A 22,794-nucleotide genomic window follows, 5' to 3' on the forward strand; every position below is an offset into this window, starting at 1 on the left:
AATATGTATGATATTTAAAGCTTATGTTCTGAGGCACAAACTGGTCGTTAAATGCTAGAAGGTATGACGAAATACATCTTATCAGCAATGTACTCTGTATTTGTCAGTGCTGGAATTTCTTAGTCCTTTCCAAATGATCTGGTGCTAAACTCAGGGAGACAGTGTACTGAGTAAAACAGACTAATAATCTGATCCAACCTGGCAGCTTCCTTGAAGTAAAGTCACAAACAGAGGTGTGTTTATTTTATAGATAACAATGACAATTATATGCTTGTTAGTATAGCTTGACCTGGTTTTCCTTTGATTTATGCAGCAGAAGATAGCTAAAGCTAATCTGTGACAACTATTATTAAAGCAAAAGTATTGCAGAGTTCTAGGACCAGATAAGAGAAAACATATTTTCTGCATGTTAGAAAATGTGACTTCAAATGGACTAAAGTTCCATTCATTTTTCACAGCTATTCTTTTTCTTTTAGCCTCCCTTCCTCCTTTCCTCCCTTCTTCCATTTTTTTCCCTTTCTTTTTCTCCCTCCCTCCTTCCTTCTTTCTCTCTTTCTTTCTTTCTTTCTTTCTTTCTTTCTTTCTTTCTTTCTTTCTTTCTTTTTCTTTCTTTCTCTCTTTCTTTCTTTCTTTCTTTCTTTCTTTCTTTCTTTCTTTCTTTCTTTCTTTCTTTCTTTCTTTTTCTTTCTTTCTTTCTTTCTTTCTTTCTTTCTTTCTTTCTTTCTTTCTTTCTTTCTTTCTTTCTTTCTTTCTTTCTTTCTTTCTTTCTTCTTTCTTTCTTTCTTTCTTTCTTTTTCTTTCTTTCTTTCTTTCTTTCTTTCTTTCTTTCTTTCTTTCTTTCTTTCTTTCTTTCTTTCTTTTCTTTCTTTCTTTCTTTCTTTCTTTCATTTCTTTCCTGTGTTACTGTAGTGACTTTCTGTGTTTTTACTCCTGAAAATAAGGAAGTCATTAATATTAAATAAAGTTTTGGTCTTCACCTCCTGTAGACTTGAAATATTCCTTGTATGCATGAAATATATTTTTCTTAAAGTGTAAGTTTTTCTGTTTATAACCTGTAATATTTTATGACTTAGCACAGGATACATTTATTTGTCTTTAGGATAAATTAGCATGGCTATATGTTAGGTGGCTAACCCTGCAGCAAATGGGGAGAGGCAGGCACTGGCACCTGGGAAGTACCAATCCAAGCCACTGCGCTCAGAGTCTGGTCACTAGAATTCCTCTTAAAAATAGTGAGGGATAGGGCATATCTTTGTTTAAAAAAAAAAAAAAGTCTGCTCCTGCAAATGGTATTTGAGTAGGATGTGCTGACCAGTTTGTAGAGGAGGAAGGCGTGGGTTCAGTGCCTTCTTTTGCTTAAGGAGATATATTTCACTCTTAAGTTTCTTTAGCCACCAGCTGTTCTTGGTTGACCTCTTTTTGAACTTCCTCCATTTTGCAAAACACAATAAAAGATTCATTGCCTCAGAGATGCAGATAAAGGAGGAATGCCTGGATCACAGAGTAGCATCCAGAGAACGCAGGGAGAGGTAAGCCCAGCAGAACTGCCAAATCAAAGTAATAAAAATCAGAGCATTAGTGCTCTATCTACATTAGCATTTTAGTTTGGGGCAGAAATACAATACTGAGACAAATCCCTCGATTGCCCCTAACAGTGGTTTGGTACACATAAATGAGATTCTGTTCAGGCAAAATGACATTGGAAACTGTGCTTCAGGTGCTCACCAAATGCACTCTGGCCTCTAATGGGAAAATGATGGTTCAATGCAACTGTTACTCCTTCCAGCAGATTCAAATCATGTGGTGGGGTGCCAGGTTCAGGGAACTGACTAGCTTGAAGTAAAACCCCAAATTACATTTATTATAGATGTAGAGTTCTCAGCACCAATTGCTTTGATCTACTTCTGCTCCTGTTGTGCTAAAGTTTGTATCAGCGGAGAAATAAATTCATACAATGTTGGACTTTAAATTAAAAGTCAGTTTTTTGAAACAGATAGGAAAAAAGAATTCAGACAGCAAAATAGATGCTGCCTAGACACCCCTATTATTAGATTCAATTTAAAGCAATATTGCAGAAATCATTTGTTGAGATAGAAGTTATTGAACTGAGAGGCAAAGGGAAAGGAGAAAAGTTTAAAGTATCGTTAGTTCATTTTAATATAATTTTCTTTATTTTAGCTGATTTTTGAACTAACAGCTCTGAATGCAAAATAACTGATAGCACTTTCACTGAAGATATATAGGCTGCATGTATGCTCTTATGTTCCAGCTATTGAAAGTATTTCTAATAGAATTTCTGAATGCTTTCTGATCATTCCTTTTGATATGTACAGCGTCATTAGGGGAAACTACAGTAATGTATTTTTAAAATGCCTGAATGGCCACTTGTAAATTGTTTCTGTTGTTAAATATAGTTCTATATTCAAATGCAAATGGATTATTTAATAGGATATATTTCAGTAAAATTGCTATTTTACTTTTAAAATTACCATTTTACCTTAATGGATACTCTATTAAGAAAAAATTATCAAGCAATTTAAAATAACCCAGAAAAATAGATGGTGTACTAAACCTATAAGTTTTTAAATGGAACTGTTTTTCAGTTGCATTAAGATCAAAGTCCATCTGCTGATAAAAAACATAGTATTAAAAGTATTGTACTGTATTTTAGAATACTGTGAAACAAATAATGTAATCTAAAATTGCATCTCTTTAATCATCTGTTTTATCTCCTTTTGGCATGATTTCAATGGTTGATAAGAAGAAACACTTAAAGTAGAAATTAGGTACTTAGAAATTCATGACTTCTTGGAAATCTAGATTTTTAGCATTCATACAATTCAAATATTTGACAGTTTCAGAGACTAGCTGAGACCTTATGTTGATGAAGGCTTTGGAAAATGAGAGTGTATTTAGCAATGTACAGTAATAATATTTCTAGGATTACTAGAGTCTTCTTGACAGAGACCAGTGGAGGATAGGGATTATAATATATTCAGTCACAAATGAGGAGTTTAATCCAAGAAGAACTTCAGGTACCTATCTGACAGCAGTGCTTGACTTGGAGATGGCTTGCTCCTATAGTGACATTCCAAATCCAAGGTCTGTGGCATGGGAGGAAGTGACATTCAAAGAGATCAGAAATCTAGCTACTGAGAGGGGCACCACCTAAACCTGGCTGATGGAAAACAATGGGAACACCTTGAAATATTACCAAAGGTCAGAACAGAGGTGTTTGGCTCAGGGTAGCCAGCTGGCATCTCTGTCCAACCACAAGGCACGTGCAGTTATATTTGGTAACACCTATGTACCTTGGCCTTCTTTTTATCTCCAGCTGGTAGAGTGGGGATAAAACTAGAGTGAACAGACAACTTTCATGTGAGGCTAATGGAACAGTCACTCAGGTAGCATTAAATCTACCCCTGTTATCATGCTAGAGGTTGGAATGTTAGTTCAGTGTACACAGAAACACACATACTCTCCTGTTGATTGTATTAAGGAACTGAATATGCTATGCACAGCTGACTGAAAGATGATAGCATAGGTTGAAATGTTTCACACACAACATATGTGGAAGAATCATGAGCTAAAATTTCTCGTGAGTGTGCGTATCTACATTTACAAGCAGGCTTCCACAATTAGAAAATGTAAAATATCTTGTAATCAACACTGACATTTGGTATTCAGCTCTTGGAAGTGCAAATTGCCAAACTCTGGACCAATTACTTCTAGTAAGGCACAACAAATACTGTCTTAGCTCTTCAGGAAATGTAAATTAAATCTTAGGAGAGGAATTGCTACTAACTATGTCACTAAATAGGAAGAGCAATGAATACTTAAAAGATATTTTAACTTCTGAAAAGCATGCAACATACAAATCTCTTATTTGATCACAGCTGTAGGACACGCTAGAAATTGTTCAAGTGTGGTTAGATCAGGCCACAGCTGCGAGTAAGTAACACGGCACCTAATAATGAAGTGAGAGATACTTAGGATCAGAGAACAATATGGCAAGAAATTCAGATACACATCTTATCACCTCATTTCAAACAATAGCACAAAACCACTTCTAGCTTTGTAAGAGAGTGTGGTCAAGAAGCCCAGTGTGGTTATTCTACATGAATGGTGAACACAACATATGTTGATTAAGACCCTCTTGAAAAGTTTGTTGAAATTTCAGAAAATCTGAAATGTTTAATGAAAAACATATGAAATTGTATTTTCAATAGATTCTTTTATTTTGCCAGCAACCTTTGCAAAAATATATATTATTTGCATCATGATGAAGTCTGAAGGCCAAGTGCCACTACGTTAAGTAGAGCCCTATCAGTTAGTGAAGGCACTTCTCTTCTGAAGATCTTACAGTATAAGTAAATGCACAGCTGATAAAAAGGTAAAACAAAAACTAGGGATGCATAAGTAAACGAAGGATATAGGCAAGTGATATAACCCTATTCAACATAATTTAAATTTATTTAAATGCATTAATTTATTATTTATATGCATTTATAAATCTATTTTAAATATAATTATATATATATATATATATAGTCTCTGCTCAGGCTAGGACATAATGGATAAAGGAAAATATTTTCAGATTTGAGTGCCTGAAGTTCAATGTGAAGCTACTGTTCAGATTCCAGAATACTGACCTGCTTTCAGAATTCAAGATTACTGTGGCTTTTTCTCTTGTATGACTTTTCCTTAATAAATCTATTGTTGACTTGGAATAAAACCTTTGCATATTGTATAAAGTGACAAGTCAGTGGTTTTAAGTTAGTGTTCTGCAGTATTTCTCTTTAAAAGAATATACGGTTGAAATAAATCACAGATAGACCTAACAGAAGAATCTGGGGTATTGTTAGTTAGGAATTTGCATTACAAGTAGACCATTGGTGAATGGCAGGAGGCATTTCTGTTAAAGGTAATGTAATGATTAGTATGCATTGTGCAAATCTACAAGTTCAATTTTGGAAGCAAAGAGGCCTGGACAATTTTTTCTGCATGATTAGCTAAAATTAAACTTGGCATACAAAATTTTAGTAGGTCATCCATTCTTAGAAGATTCAATGTACTTTATATTGTGATTAGGTACTGAAATTCATTTTATGTGCAATTTATATATATATATATATAGTGAATATATATATGTATTCCTTTAGATTAACTATTTCTTGAAACTTTCTCATTTTTGTTTATACTTTCTATACTGATATAAGTGTAGCTGGTTTGACTATCTGAGATTACAACTGTTCATCCCCTTACATTAATTACCCTGTTATTGCGTGCACTGGTTTTCTACTGCCTGCTTTTTCTTCTACAAGTTATTCTATATATCGTTGGGATATATATATATGTATAGTTTTGATTTTAATTTAAATAAAAAGAGAGAAAGTCATGAGCCTCTGAAGACCTCCAGCCAGCCATTAGGAAACACTAAGAACAAAGTCTGCACTTGAAAGTGACTTGAAAGTCTGTGCTTGAAAGGTGACTAATGTACCTATGAGTTAACTTAGATAGACACTTCACATTTATCGTGACTGTAATTACTAAGATTCATTTTTCTCCAGCCATCACAGTTTGAAACTAATGAGTTCATCACATGATGACAATGAGTGGGGAACTCTAATCTCTTTAGACTTTAGTCTACTGTCTTGTGGTAGTATCTATGGGTAAATTTCTAAATAGAATATTACCACTATTGTATTAGCATGGCTCTTTGACAAGGATGACCGATCCCACCCATGTCACAACCTCTCTCTTTATAGATATTATACTGTCATCTTGCATTTGTTGGAAAGTATGTGAGATTAGCTCTTTAGAAGATTAGATCTTCTAAAGTTACCAGACAATGACCTCATCTTTTTTTTTTTTTTTTATCAATAAACAATTTTGGAATGAAACTCTGTCTTTTCACTGATGGCAATATGTAAGGCAGGTATTTGAATTTTTCTCCCATCATGTTGATGTATATCTTGAGCACCAAATACAAATAGGGACATAAAAAGCTGAAGGGTATCATCTCTCTTCGCTAATTCTGGGTATGGATCCTTTTGAACTTAGTGTCCCAAAATGTTTCAGCTAAGGAAAGTCCAGATGAACTAGTTCAATAATTGATTTTTTTCACTTTTTGCTTTGAAAATCCTTCACGGAGTTTGATATCAGTGCATGCATATTTTTAGTCTCAAAATTACTTTTTCAGAAATAGATAATTAATTTAAAAAGACATTTATCTCTAATCCTAGTGAATATGTGAAAAGAAATGAATTAGTGGCATTGCACAAGTGGCAGTCATGCTGGTATTATTATTTTTTTTTTGTTCCTGTTTTTTTGCCTTAATAACGTTCTTCTAATATAGATTTTATATGTGTAATATATTTTATTATTTCTTCTTCCTTTCCCTAACAGTTTTTTCAGCTACAGTCTGCAAACTGGCTATGTATGCTTTTGTGTCTTTAAATATTTGCTCTTATAGGAAGACTCCTACATGTACATTTCTGGTGATGATCCTAATGAGGTATCCCAGCCTTCAAGGCACAGTTCTGTCAGCAGGTGCTCAATACAAAGCAGTGCTCAAGCATGCAGGTTGTCTTCACAATAGTGTAATGTTCTAGCATGATTCAGAATGCAATGGGGGAAATACTGGCATAGGGCCCAGAGTACTTAGGCATCTCTTTTCTTCTGAACTAATATTTACAAGTTAAATTCCTCATGCTTCATAATATAAGCAAAAAGTTAATATTACCAATACTGGTGATATTGCACTGCCACTGTTTTCATGATGACAAATTTTCCTCATTTAGAAAAAAAATATATATCAGCCTCTATCCCCCAAACTTTTGATTAACAAAAATATTTAATCTAAATTTTAAGATAGCTAGATTTACTTACAAGCTTCTTTCCTTTTTCTATTATTATTATTATTATTATTAAGTTGCAAAATTGGAAAGAAAACTGACATTATTCACCTTTCAGTTAGGCATTGAAGTTATGCAATGAGAATGCACAGTGGACATCCATTAATAAAAACCTCTTTTCTGTTCTTATGGTAATACACATAATACACATAATATACAGAAAACACCATGTATTCCATGTACATCATAGAATATTTTTACTTATTATAAGTTATTAAAATACTGAAAGAAAAGAAATGCATCATTTTTGATGAATATTTGATTCATTTGGTGTCAGAAATGCTTCATAGTTTTAACATTGTTTACAAAAGAGAATGTGAATTAAAAAGCTCTTCTAATTAGAGACTTTGAAATATACACAGAGAATTCTGTGTATCCTTTTTCCAAACATGCTTATTACAAATTTGTGTTTATACTTGAGGAGACTGTAAAATTTTAGTAAATTTTGCCAAAGAAAATTTGTTTAACTTGTTCTGTGTTTAAAATGTCAGTATGTCAAATATTATTTTAGTGAAAATGAAACAACTTTTCTTTGGTCAATGTTTGGAAAGCTTTTACAAGGTTTCTCAAAGAACAGATATAGTCTTCTAAAGATTACAGCAGAGACCACAAATTGTTGCCTTTTGGTATGTTGCTCCTTAGAATAATTGCACGTTCCAGGGGTTCTAGGCAAGGAAAGACCAGAACTGAAAATTCCAGTCACTTAGGTGTGAGGGCATTCACCCTGTCAAAGACTTAGTGACACTTGTCAAATAGCTTTGGAGAGCTTATGGTGAAAGAAATAGTTAAATGTATTTCCTCTATACTTCAAAATCCTTCTATATTAAGAGACCCAAGATGTAATGGCTTGTTTGGAGACCAGCACACCATCAATAACAAGCAACAGGTAATCAAACAGATTAAAAATTCAGACCAACTGTATTACAACTTTGAAACTTGTTCATAAACATCTCTAATAACAAAAGGCAATCAATTACAGTAATTTAATATAAAAAAGGAGCATTGATAACGAATATGATGAAAACTGAGTTGTTCAATCGTTTGAATAGAATATTCCTAATAGATCAAATGTAAACTCTTTAACATAGGTTTTCATTTAGTGGCTAAATTCTTTCACTAGTTCTTATGAAAAGGGTCATTTGAAGTCAATAGAGGTACAATTCACTGGAACAGGCTCCCCAGGCAAACGGGAAGCTGGAGTTCAAGCCTGCTGGAGTTCAAGAAGAGTTTGGACAATATTCTCAGACATAGGGTCTGGTTTTTGGGTGGTGCTGTGTGGAACCAGGAGTTGGACTCAATGATCCTTGTGGGTCCCTCCCAACTCAGGATATTCTGTGTTTCTATGTTTCTATGTTTGGAAAGATCACCTGAGAATCTAATCTATCATCTCTCACTTTTTTTTTTTTTTTTTCTTAAATTATATGTACTCAGGAGACCAATCCAGATAAAGATATCTAGACATAGATATATCTATCTATATATCTAGTGATATATACAATCGCTATTTACAATGAATAAATTATCATTGCAGAATATCAGTACCAAAAATTCTCAGATTAATCATGTTTTACGACTTTCTTTCATGAGATATTTAGTTTTAAATGTATGTGTTTGCAAAGACCATATGAAGATCTACTATTTATGAAATATATTCTTAAAATCTTCTTTAAAAAGCTTTTTCTGAGTTCAAATTTTTCTCTGAGACTGTATTTTGCATGAAGAGCAAATGGTGATTAAGAATTCTCTTTGAAGTTGAACACTTGTGGAGAAACTAATGAAACATTTTATGCACTTTTCTCTCTCCTTTCAACTAGCCAAAAGTAAAGAATTTACAGATGGTTTTGAAGAAGGCAGGAGGGAAGGAATCAGATATTTATCTCATTTAGAAATAAAACTCTGCCATAATGGTGAGATTTTCATGATGAATTTTGTTTTGAAATTCAGCCAAAATAAATATTACTTGGTGCATGGGAAATCCTAGTTTTCAGGAAATTTGATGTGAGACTTTGAAATTAACCACCAAGATAAACAGCTGATGCCTGTGAATGAACTAAATATTTATTGCAGTAATTGTCACGGGGGAATTCAGGCTACCGTAACCGCAAGAGGACCATACCACTTAGCAGCATGAAATCTGAAGTTTATTGACAAAGAAGGTGGAATAATGATTTCTCTTCCTCAGATTCCTCTTCCAAGATTTCTGCTTCTTGACACAGGCACACTACACACATAAACACACCAACCTGGGTCCCAGACCTGCACCATGGACCTGGAGAAAGAGGACACTTATACCAACCCTCCACATGCTTGAGTCCTGGCTGTTTAGCTGTCAGCTTAATTCCAGGCTGATACAAGGTGCCAAACACCCAGGTGTGAAATGTCCCGTGGGGGGTAGCTGTTTTCATTCTTTAGTGCTTTTTAAAAACAGAATGTCACAATAAGCTGCTAATGGTCCTGCTAGGTACATATTCCCAGGTTAATTAATCTCTGTCATTTTCCCCATGTCTAAAAGCAATTACAATTTGTGACCTGTGTTACCATCACCTTCAAGCCTCCTAACCTAAACACAAAGATATCAAGCTGTTAATAGCTCACCTGTGTTTGTTTCTTTTCTGCACATACCTAAACCACCATAGCAGGAGAGATTTGTCCATATCCCATTTAGCAGTGCTCTTGGTCAGGCATCCCATCGTATTTTTCTGAGCCCATACCAGAACCATCTAATCAGTTAGAGCTGGGCATCTGTGGTCAAGGTCCTGCTTACCTGAGCAATGCTTTTGAGTAGATTTTATCTGGGACAAATTCAATTCAAGAAAAGAAGACTTATTAGCAAAATGAATTGCAGCTATTGCTTGGGTGATGAAGCTTTGTTCACCATATTGTCAGCTGAGAGTTTTGCTCTGGAATTGCCTGAGCTTCAGTGACTTGGCTTGTTCGGCAAGGAGGTTAAGTGTGGAGTCCTTAGTCACACTTAGTCAAACCTATGGTTCAGAGAGCCTCTCTGGTTCCAGGTCCACTGGTTCTGCTTTTCACCTATTTGATTTAATGTTCTTACTATTGACTTAAAGCCAAGTTCAGACAAGTTACTTGGAATTGCCCCACCAATCTCACCTAGGCTGCCTTATGGTTCAGATTGTCTCTTCCCATTTTCTCAGCACTAGTTCACTGCCATTGTAATGTAAGGGTGTTATGCAATCATATTTCCAAGTTAAATGTGTCTGTTACCAGAATCCTTTTTTTTTTTTTTTTTTCTGAAGACTGAATTCCATATCAGTTAAATGCATAATTTAAAAAGTTACTTAAAGAAAAGACAACTCCTTATCTTTTATAAAAAGTATAGCAATCTAGCAGGTGGTCTAAGACTGCTTAGCAATTTTCCTAGTACTATTTTTGCATTTCCTTTGAAATCATTTCAGACAAATAGCATCATATTTAGATATTTTGTGCACTTCAGTTTTGGATAATATATTATGAGAAGAGGATAAATAGATTTTGAAATTCAGACATAAGAAGAAATATTCTGATTTGTAGCACAGGTATTCATTGCACTTACAAGGTTTTCCGAGGATTTCTGAGAAAATAGTTTCAACTATAGTCAGACTGAGACTTTGTAACAAAACAAGATTGATTTTGGTGATCTGAGAACAGAGGGGTAATTATATTCTCATTTTCATGTTCATGATGTGCACAATTCTCCTATTAAAGCTTAATGGGTGTTGCAAGTGAAAAAACATATGCAACAAGATAGGGAAAACACCACAAAGCTGTTAGCTTCGAAACTCATTGTCAGATAGCAAATATTATCCCTATAAATCTTAACTTTCACAGCCAGTGAGAGCTGCAGGCTAGACTAGAAAAAGAGACAGGCATGGAACTGTATCTATGCATTAAAAGTAACATGTTGTACATTGCTAAAATATGTATTGTTATTAAGCTAATATTGAACAGTAAACTTTATAACCTTTTCTGATTTTCTTTTCCCCAGGCAAAAATCAACACTTTTCTAACTGCAGTATCCTTCACAATTCATTTTCTTTGGTGTCAAAAGAGGTGTATTAAACACTCTGGGAGAAAACACAGTCGCTGATATGGTGGCAGCAGGGTGCATATGGTTTCATAACAACATTAAAAACTCATCTTTCTTTCTCTCTCTTTCCAGGAGCTGTTGTGGAGAGGGTGACATAAAAGTGAGAGTGCACTACCTGCAGGCAGTTAGCAGAGAGCTGTGAAAAAAGGTGACATGCAGGAGTGCAGGGTATAGAAGGGAACATCTGCTCCTAAATGGATGCAATAAGATCCAGCCTGCTTAGCATAAGCAGAAACATGTCAAGTTAAATAGAGTAGCAGCAGGACTCAAGGTAGAGCATGTGGAAGTCATGAAAATAAACAAGTGGAGCACTAACATTTGTGACACCAATCGAATGCTTAACCAGGCTGGTGCATTCCTGATGACACGTCCATTTCTTAAAAACACAGGGAAAATGTAGAATTCCATCCATTGCACATAAACCTCAAAATAATCATTCAAAATTGTGATTTACAATATATCTTCATACAATGCTTGGAATGCAGGTTTACAGAATTTAGAATTAGTGCTTTCTATTGGCTTGTGACACAAGCAAAATTTAGGAGGTGAAGCTGGACAGTTAGAAAACGTAAATAAAAGGAGAGCTGGAGTGGAATTTGAAATGTAACCAGGAAGAAGCCCTTGTCAGTGTTTTTTTTCCTCATATCTGTAGTTTTATTAAGACTGTAGTTAGTCTTAAAAAGTCTTAAGATTTAGAACAAAACAAAACAAAACACACACACAGACACACAAATTAAAAAAAAAAAAGGAATAAATATGCACAGATATTCTTTCCTTTCTCAGAGGAAAAAGTGTCCCATTCCAAAAATCTCCAAATCTGAACACTCTCTAATGAAACCTCAGTGAATGTGGGAACTGAACAGGCACAATCAAAGTAAAAAATAGTTGCTTCAGGATAGAAATTAAGAAAACCCATTACACAAGTGAAAAGAAATACTGGAAATCTGATTGAAATTGTAGGACAGAGAAGTTATATTTACAGGCAATTTGCTGAACTACCTGAGATGACGTTTGTGACTGTGATGATTTCAGCTGACAGCTTGCCTCCGTGGCATGGCACCAGCATGCTTTTGGCCATACTGGTGTTCCAGAGGAAATATTCCCCACAGGAAACTTCTCAAACACTTCACTGTCTTCAGAATTTAACTGTATGTTTTCCTTTCCCCACATCAAGCTTTTCTAGAAGAAAAGATATGATGATGTCTTCCTGGAAACACTGCAGAGACTTAACAGGTTGGATAAATAAATAATATGGTTTTGTTTTTTTTTTGTTTCTCTGTTCTTTGGTTTGTTGTTGTTGTTGTTGTTGTTGTTTTCAATAGTAGGAAAACAGAGAGAGGATATAATAAATAAATAAATAAATAAATAAATATATATCCAGTTCCTCTAAGAAAAGGCAAGTCTGTCAGAAATGAGGTTTTAGGGATTTTTTTTTTAGTTAGATGAGGTTTTGGGGAAATAGTTTTATACTTCTCTGCAGGGGGAAGTAGTTTTATACTGCTTTTCCACCAAGTACATTAACCATTAGTCTAGCAGCTTCATCTTGCTTTTCAGTCATTCTTTACTCAGTGCCACACACTGAGCAAAATTTGACTCACTCAATGCTGGTAGTGCTTTTAGTGAGTTACCGTGAAAAACAGCATGGCATTTTAACCTAACAGCATGAGAGCAAATACATTCACACATCTCTACTGGAAACAATATAAAATAGGAAGTAGATAATATTATCAATGTTATATGCATGATACTGCTAGGATCCTGTGTCATCAATCAAGTGCTTATAAACATTACAAAATACAGACATTAACCCACAGATTTTTCTTTTTTTTTGCTTGACTTTGTTTGACTTTGAGAAAGTTTGACTTTGAGAAACCCCTAATGGCTGACAGCATGTTCTGCCAAATCCAAAGTGCCAGATACCAGCTTGTTTTGTTTTGTTCTTTGGCCTACAGTTATGTATTCCTAAGTGGGTGCAGACTATCAGGTTTATTCCTTTGCCTCCTTATGTATTTGCTTTCTTTGTTTTCATTTACAGGTAATAAAGAGGACTCTGGTTAGCTTTTAGCAAATCTCTGGGCTGGAGTATATGGTGTGGCAGTCCTTCCTCTGCATTAATTAATTAAGAAACAAATCAGATCAAAGAGCTCTCAAACTGGCTGTGGATGAAGGGCAGACAGTTTGCTCTTGGGAGACTGTCTATGAGATAGATCTGTTATTAGAAGTATGTGTGTGTGTGTGTGCATGCGGGTGCATGAGTGCGAGTGCATGTGAGTGTGTGAGACAGAGGCATAGAAAGCAGGATGGGAGAAAAAATAAATGTCTTTCAAAATTCTTTGATAAAACAAGTTCCTCACTGTTTGGTGAGGAGGAAGATTTTAAGAAGCATCTTCAAGTGTTTCAGATAGCCTGAAGTGTTTGGTCTCACTTTGGGACTATGTGAAATATTTTCAAATTCCTTTTTTTTTTTTAAAGATTTTTTTGAAATTAAAGTCATCCTGAAACAACAACTTTCATTCTGAAAAAAATCACAGAATCACAGAATCAGAATCACATGATGTAATTCTTTTTACTAAAGCCAGAAAATAGCTCTCCCTGATTTTGGGACAAAACTAGAGGAGAAAGAAGTAAAAAAGTTATGGAAGTGGAATAAACCTCTGAATAAATCCTGAAATGTCACAGTAAAAAATAACCCATAAGTATTTTATTTATTTATAAAGGTAGCACAATGGATCCCTAATGTAAAATTCTATCCACCTAAATTATAAATCAAATTACTCTGCCACAGCTAATGCTGTATGTAGTTATAAACTTTTATATTTTGTAAGAAGAATAAAAATTGGTTTACAGTCAATTGCTGGTCTTCTCAAATATGGAGGATTAAAGGCTGAACTCTGTCGGCAAGCTTTTCTCAAAACAAGTAGACTGGGATTCGTCTTGCATCACTTTCAGCTTCTACAGCATAGATAGTTACATCTGAATTAAATATTTTGCTTTCATTTATACGTAATACAGAGAATGAAGTATAATTCATCTTATCCTGAGTTAAAAATGTAAAAGTATCAGGTGAACTGTATCAAAACAAACAAACAAAAAAAGGATTCTTCCTTCCATCATATAATTAATGGTTAGAAAGATGTTCACATAGAGACATTTGCATTTTGGGACATATACAGTTCAGTTTAATAAACTCTCCTGTGATGTTTCTGGGATTTCTCAAAGTAATCAGTCTCCATTGTGGTCTGGGCCTCTTCAAGAGTAGCTACCATCTGTCTCTGCTGCTGTTTCAGCTGCAGAGGCAGGGTATTGACCCTATCTGACCATCAGGGCTGGATGCAGGATGCTCTTTTCTGCTTAACACAACTTCATAAAAAATTGCCCCTCTGACCTCAGCAGACCTGGAGCAGAGTTAGAGTAAAATTTGTAGGGTAGAGTAGCATCTCCTTTAATACTTTGTAAATCTGCCACTGATGACTGCAAGATCTTGTGTTTAAGAAGAGTCCAAGCTCCAACTGGTTTATAGTTGATTAGGCCTTGCGTTTTGCATATTTTTAATGTGTATTGTCATTCTGATCCCAGCATGAGTCTCATACTAAATTTGCTTAAGACGTAAAAAAAGAAAAACACACACACAAACACATGCAAAAAAAGAAACAAACAATCAAACAAAAACAAACGAAAAACCACCACCTATAACATTCACACTAAAAACCCTATCTTCAAATGAAGTGGCAGCAGTACATCTTTCAAGTTTAGTGGCAACCTGGCAAAAACATCATGGCACGGCAGACTTAAATTTTCTTTTCAGTCTAACAGGAGTTATTTTTTCATCTATAAATTCTTTGTGTCAATAAAAAGCATCTATGTTGCTGTTTCTGAAGGCTGTGTAGATGAATGTGGTTTGGCAGTGGAAGCTGATTTCACTGGTTTCTGGAATTCCTCTAGCTTCACCTCCAAACTGTTTATAGCACTATAGTTGTTAGCTTTCTTTAAGGATCTTAAATTATCTCCATTCTGAATTGTACTATATTAAACTATGCTGGGAGAAAATCCTGCAGGCTAAGACAAGTAAAAGTATTACTTGGAAGGTGCAATGATTGAGTTTCATACTTGCTTGAGCAAAGGGACAGTTGGGGCAAGTTGATTGTCAAAGCTAACAGCAGTGTGAGATTGCTGGTCAGATGTAGTAGCTGGTGGGAGTACAGCTAAGGAAGCTGCTCTTATGGAAAAGAATAGGCTGAACAGAGCAGCAGCAAGAGAATTTACTTGCGAATAATGGTGCAGATAATGTGTGACAATAAAGAAGAGTGATGGACATAGGAAAACAATAACTGACTGACAGACATTGCATGGTCTTTTTACCAGGGACCACTAAGGTGAAAGCAGAGATCCAAGATTAAGACTTTTCAGCAGCTGTCTGGAAAGACTTCCTTTCAAGCAATTACTGTTGCCAGAAAGGTAAATGACAGCTTCATTTGTTGCCCAAAATGTTAAGAAACCATTAAATGCAAAATGTCTTATTACTACTGGAAAACGAAATATTTGATTTGTGAGATAGATGTCTTAATTTATAAATTACTGTGTGAAATTAATAGTTTAACTCATAAAAGTCATAAGGTTTTTACATACAGTTGCAACTCTACATGATTTATTTAATTTGCCAGTTAATCTTTGATTTTTATGATCATGCAAATTATGTTAAATGCAATTGTGGTTAAATTATTACAATGCTGATATTAAATATTCCAACGTATTCCAACAGACCTGACTATTGATCAGGCTTCATAGCCTCACTAACTGTTCCTTCGGTTTACTATCCTTATAAATAGATATTGAATGCAATTTTCTAAATTAAATCTCCCCTGCAGCAAATTAGGCAGATTATATAGTTGAGAAATACTAATCATCCATCTATTTTTACTGTAGTTCTATATTCTATAATTTAAATTGAAACTGAACTAAACTTATTGGTTAACATTGCAAAACTCAGAAGCCGGAATGAGTAGAAGTTAATTTTGAGGATTCATTAAAATGTGAAATTAAAGCACATGGCCTAGAAGTTTTTTTTATTTTTTGTGTTTATTTTTAAAAGTTAAAAATGATTTTATTTGTCTTTATAAAGATTGCCACACAGACAGACACAGGAGTGCACAGTTCTATGTGAAATGCAAGAGTTGATGCCAGATCATGTCTTGAATCAAGTTACTGATTCAGCTCCATAATACTTGGTCATAAAACATTTCAGTAAAAAATCATAGAATTTTCACACTGAAATTGGTCTTGATACAGGCCATCCAAGATAAATAACAATTGAATGAGGAAGAGAAAGGAGGAGTTTCTCTCGAGCACCTCCGTGTCCTTCTTTTAATGAGGGGCCCAAAACTGAACACAGTACTCGAGGTGCGGCCTCACCAGAGCCAAGTACAGGGGGACAATCACCTCCCTAGACCTGCTGGCCACACTGCTTCTTATACAAGCCAGGATGCTGTTGGCCTTCTTGGCCACCTGAGCAGACTGCTGGCTCATATTCAGCCGACTATCAACCAATACTCCCAGATCCTTCTCGGCCAGGCATCTTTCCAACCACTCATCTCCCAGCCTGTAGCGCTGCTTGGGGTTGTTACACCCCAGATGCAGGACCCGGCACTTGGCCTTGTTGAACTTCATACAGTTGACCTCAGCCCATCAGTCCAGCCTATCCAGATCCTCCTGCAGAGCCTTCCTACCCTCGAGCAGATCGACACACGCACCTAACTTGGTGTCGTCTGCAAACTTAGAGGGTGCACTCGATCCCCTCATCCAGGTCATCGATAAAGATATTAAAGAGGACTGGCCCCAGCACTGAGCCCTGGGGGACTCCACTAGTAACCGGCCTCCAACTGGATTTGGCTCCATTCACCACAACTCCTCCAACTATACCATAAAACATTAAAAACAAAAACATAGTTGGAAAAAAATTGACTTTTAAGTAAAAAACCTAATGGTGTGGTAATATCCAGAAGAGCAGGAAGAATAAGCAAATGTTTCATTCATGCTAAGGAACCAGATATAGTTACAACACGGCTGGGGAATGTTTATCTGATTTATTTTTAAAATTGATCGTTTTCATGAACAGACCAGATTGTTGATCAGGTTGCGTACCTTCACTTACTGTTCCGTTGTTTTACTACCCTTAACTTAGATATTGGGTACAATTGTCTAACCTAAATCTCCCTTGCTGTAAATTAATCATCCATCTCTTTTTACAGTAATTGAATATGTACCTTATTACATCGTCTTTTAGTCTTCTCTGATAAAATTCAATTTACTTTCAATTTTTTCCTTTTGGGATACATTTTCGAAACGTTGTATTTCTGCTGTTCTTTCAATTTGTTCCAATTTGTTGGCATCTTTCTTAGTGTGGTATCTAAAACTGGACACAGCGTTCCAGTTTAGGCTTACCTAGGATGGAGCAATGCAAAATAACTGACTGCCATAAGATAACAATGACAAACTGGTATTTTTTTAATTAGCAAAGTGAGCACTACAATTTTTTGAGTCATGTATGGTTTGCTTGCTGCCCAGTAAGGAAATCCATAATCTAGTTTTTTGTCTACCTTGTTTATAAAAGTTTTCCTAACTATGTGTCCCTTCCAAAGTGTTGCTTCTCCTATTCTTCTGTTTTTATGTTTTGTATCTCTGTAATGGTACACATTTTATATCTGATTGGGTCTTAGTAAAAGGGACAGGTTGCATACTTTTCAATTTCAAGATTTTTTTTTAGTAATTTTCCATCCTTTCTCTGTATTGAAACTGTTTGTTCTTTTGACTTAATAATGATATTTATCAAAACTAACGTTCTTGAACTTTTTTTTCCCTGCCAGAGTCTATTCCAGTAATTTTCTATTCTGAAATCTACATTTGTTTGGTTTTCTTTCTTTCTTTCTTTCTTTCTTTCTTTCTTTCTTTCTTTCTTTCTTTCTTTCTTTCTTTCTTTCTTTCTTTCTTTCTTTCTCTTTCTTTTTTCTTTCTTTCTTTCTTTCTTTCTTTCTTTCTTTCTTTCTTCTTTCTTTCTTTCTTTCTCTTTCTTTCTTTCTTTCTTTCTTTCTTTCTTTCTTTCTTTCTTTCTTTCTTTCTTTCTTTCTTTCTTTCTTTCTTTCTTTTTCTTTCTTTCTTTCTTTCTTTCTTTCTTTCTTTCTTTCTTTCTTTCTTTCTTTTTTCTTTCTTTCTTTCTTTTTTCTTTTTCTTTCTTTCTTTCTTTCTTTCTTTCTTTCTTTCTTTCTTTCTTTCTTTCTTTCTTTCTTGTTCTTCCTTTCTTCCTTTCTTCCTTTCTTTCTTTCTTTCTTTCTTTCTTTCTTGTTCTTCCTTCTTTCTTCCTTCCTTCCTTCCTTCCTTCCTTCCTTCCTTCCTTCCTTCCTTCCTTCCTTCCTTCCTTCCTTCCTTCCTTCCTTCCTTCCTTCCTTCCTTCCTTTCTTTCTTTCTTTCTTTCTTTCTTTCTTTCTTTCTTTCTTTCTTTCTTTCTTTCTTTCTTTCTTTCTTTCTTTCTATTATTGTTCAACTGTTCTCACTTGTTTTTTACCTTAAAACCACAAACTCTATTGCATTGTGTTTTACCCATCAGTTTTACCCATTGTATTTTCTACACTATGAAGTACCGCCTTTTTTTTTTTCCCCAAAATATACTGTAAAATAGCTGCTCTTATTTTTTTCTAATTTTTTCAAACTTTTTTTTTTTTTTTGTCAAAGATGTACTGCTGTATTTTTTCTCCAAAAGCAGAGTGGCAAAGACTACCATTATTGTTTTTCAATTCATCTGGTAATTCACACACACACAAAAATTGTTTCAGCCCACACCTTTTAATGAAATTGTTTATCAAATACCTACAGTTAAATCAAAGCTCTTTTATTCTGATTAGTTTTCAACCAGATACTTTCAAAAGGTATTTCTTTCAATTCCTTCTAAACTTCAAGCAAATATAAGAAGTTAGAGGTTGTTTGACAAATATTGAAACAGAAGAAAAAAGTAAATAATACATCCACTTGTGTAAAACTTTTTTTTTCTTTTTGTAAGTAAAACTCTTTCTACACTAATTTCAGCCATCCTTTTTTTTTCCTCCCCTCTGTTTTTGATTAAGCCATGGTATGATTTTTATAAACATTTTGGCTTTTTTTTTTTCTGTTTCCTCCCTGTACTTACAGTGTAGACACCTAATCTTATCTTATCCAAAGTTCTATTTTAATATCCCATTATTCTCACCCATCTCTTTCATTTTTATCTATCTAGCAATTTATTTATTTTTGTTATCTACTTTGTAGATTTTTTACTAAGTTGGAAGTTCAACAACTTATACCAGATCTGCATCACCATGATTTCACTGAATTTATTCTAGTTATTTAGGCCATCTTTCTGACTATTTTGCATGAATGGGTTGTGTGGTGCTTGCAGGGCTGCATCCACCACCCAAAGCCCTGTCTGGATCAAAGCCTCCACCCTGGAAAGCTCCAAAACATGCTGGAAAATGTGCACTGTGGCACTTCACAACCATTCATTCAAGGGTAGCTGACTGAGCTCTTAGAAACTGGTAGAGCTTCCTCAGGCCCACACCTATGTGACTCCCCTTCCCTTGTCCTTCCCTGGTGGTAGTAGACACCCTGAAGTCTCTCAGAGGGTTTCCAGGAATCCCCACAATGATGCTGGACCTTGTCCCCAGAAGATCCAGAATCTCCCAAAGCGGAACCTAGAGATGGCTTCACAAACTGCTGGGTCTGTCAGTGATGAAGGGCATGCACTGTGAAGACAGATTTCCAAAGCTGAGAGTCTTTTCTGATGAGAGCTTTTTTGTTGAGAAACCTTATGCTCATTTCCAATCCTCTTATCACACTTTTGGTAAAAAAACGTGTTCTTACTCTCATCATAGTAAAGCATTGTCATCTCCAGTAATGTTTGATGTTTGTGGCACTTGTAATGAATACATTGTTGTATTAATATCACCGATTCGAAAATAAAGGGACTTTTCATAGAAACAGACACATTTTTTTTAGCCCAAGGGCCCTTGTGGTTCAACATCCCTGGTCTAAAAATGGCAGGCAGCAGATGCTTGAATAAAGTGTATAAGTAAAAGGAATATATTAAATATCCTTCCTCGAAATGCCTTACTGGCTTCTGGCAACCAGCAGTTTAGGGATTCCTGCTGACCTATTCATAATTGCCACAGATCGTATATATAATTTTTTTCCTGCTGCTCTACACATTCCAGTGCAACAGTGTTTTGATAATGTGAAAATAGGAAGATTATTCACTGAGGTAGTATATTTCATATAGTGTGATATCATTTAGGAATTGAATGTAACACATGTATATGGCTCCTATCTCTTTTCTTGGTTGCTGTACAATCCAATCCATCCATCCATCCATCCATCCATCCATCCATCCATAATACAACATCATCACTATATTTAATAATGTCATAACCAGAAAATAGTAATCAATGGGCTGGGCAAATAAATCAAGAGAGGATTAAATAAATATATATATATAAATCCTTTTTTTAGTCTTAGCAGCATAAATAAAGGTGAAATGCTTTACAGTTGAAGTACACCTTACAGTTTCAGCCAGAAATTACTGTAAAGCCAAGAAGTTATAGGATAACTGTAATTCAGCTTCAGAATATTCAGGGGAAGATTACTGAAGGTACTGAGCACAGATTTTGAAAGTAAATATTTTAAAATTTATGAAGCACCCTAATTCTCTCAAGATGGGAGACTATAATCACTCTAGTTCATGATGTGCTGAGTGTCTTCCCTGCCAAAATGATGTTGTTTTGCTCATTTAGAATGTAAAATATGAGGTCCTCTGGAAAAAAAAAAATCGAGCAAATAATAAAAAGTATAGCAGATTTAATTGGAAATGAAGACTGAGAATTAAAGAATTAGGCCAAATTCTGCATAAGGCTGTGTATTTTTTAGCTGGTGCTGAGTATTCTTGACTCCCACTACAGCCATTGAGTTTCTGATGAGCTCACACTCTAGTTTAAGTTCTTCACTATGGAAGTGTTAACATCCTCATCACTATATAATCTCATTCTTGTAATGACTGCCAATACAGCCATTATGCTAATGAGACAGCTAGAAATGAAAGGAGATAAAAGAAAAAAAGATAACTAAAATCCAAAGCAGTTTTAATGCTTCTAGTTTTAGTTTAATTAAGTTCTTACAAAGAATTATGACTGGATTAGGAAGAAAGTACAGTAAATATTGTAGATTAATGAAAAAAATATCTAACACTTCTCATGTAGATTCAAGGAACATTCAATATATTCATTTATGTTTTAATACTGAGCTTAAGTAGAGCCTCACCTTGAAAGTTCTCCCTTTGGGACATTTTTGGACTTCAGAGTAGTTTGGCATGCTAGATCAATTCTATCACTATAATGGTTAATGTGGAAAATAAAACAATAGGTCTAAGAGAATCCTGAAGTGTTGATGAGGCAGAAGAGAAAAGTAAAAAAAAAATAAAGTGAAATAGAGTTGAAACCATTTGCTTAAAAGATAAAATTGAATTCTGAATCAGGTTAAAATAGTAAAGTATGATTCAACATAAACAAAATTGATAAGAATAGTACTACTCTACTCTAAAATGCATTCATAACTACATTCTACAATTACATACTTCAGAGCAGATCCTCATGAATCCTTCATGCACTAACAGAGCACAAGATCCAACCTTGAAACTAGTCTGGGAGAACAACTAGTGTTTGTTTCTTTATGTCCCAAGGTCAACAGAAAAGATCATGGTGACTTGAGAGTGATCTCACAGTAATTAGAATCATAGAATGCTTTGGGTTGGAAGGGACCTTAAAGATCACCTAGTTCCAACCCCCTGCCATGGTCAGAAACACCTTCTACTAGAACAGGTTGAAAAAAGCCCCATCCAGTATGGCCTTAAACACATTAGAGTTGCTTTGCTATTAGGAACATTTTTATCCAGCATAATCTGGAATATCAGATGTTGTTTCACATCTTACTACAGCCTGCACCACTTACAGGAAAGTGAGATAGTGCAGAGGTAGTTTGAAGTAGTCTGACAGCATTCTGTAAAAATATTCTGGAGGTCAATTCTGACTCTAGAAGGTCTTTTTTTTTTTTTTTTTTTTTTTTTTTTTTTTTTAAGTGAAAACTTCAGCCCTGAAGAAATATCACTGATTTAAACCTCCAGAACCTGGTTCGTGTTTATCAGCATGCCTTCCAGCAACTTTGCAAGACTCAGAACTATATGCTGAATTCTAACGTGATTTTTTTTTTTTTTCTAATGACAGCTTTCCAGGTGGTGATGACTAGTCCTGAGTCATATTCCCATGATGTTTTCATTCCATGACTTCAACCATTTCCAGTGTCCTATCCTGTCACATTCAGAAAAGTTGGAAAGCTTTAGAGTACCTCTCAAGAGTAATTCTTTGTCATGATGACTGTACAGAGAAATATAAGTAAAATTATAACAATAAATAGAAGTTACTGACTGCATGAAAACTGATGAAATGAACATGGGCTGCAAGCAAGAAGACCTTAAACAATGCTCCATTAAATCAGTCTATGTCTATTTAGCTGGAAAGTTGGGGGCAATTGCAACATTACAGAACTCCCCAGTGGATTAATTTGGGTTGCTCTCTTATGTTATTATCCTGCTTGAGGGACAGGGACTCAAATAAATCTGGTGTCACACAGAGGAGAAAAGAAAAAAAAATAAGATTAAAAAAACCCTGCTAAATATGAAAGAAAAAAATATATCTGGAAAGGACAAACACTTGCATCTTTTTA

The 22,794-nt window shown here is 34.9% G+C and overlaps 1 long non-coding RNA gene across 1 annotated transcript; it reads left to right on the forward strand.

Annotated features, from left to right (window-relative positions):
• Positions 1-981: 981 nt before the first annotated feature.
• Positions 982-15,638, forward strand: LOC136789752 (uncharacterized). The gene is made up of 3 exons (XR_010828678.1): positions 982-1,529; positions 12,179-12,237; positions 15,367-15,638. It is a non-coding gene; the product is annotated as an uncharacterized lncRNA (long non-coding RNA).
• Positions 15,639-22,794: the final 7,156 nt, after the last annotated feature.

This window comes from Anser cygnoides, chromosome 1 (genome assembly GCF_040182565.1).
Source record: "Anser cygnoides isolate HZ-2024a breed goose chromosome 1, Taihu_goose_T2T_genome, whole genome shotgun sequence".
Taxonomy (NCBI): Eukaryota; Metazoa; Chordata; class Aves; order Anseriformes; family Anatidae; genus Anser; species Anser cygnoides.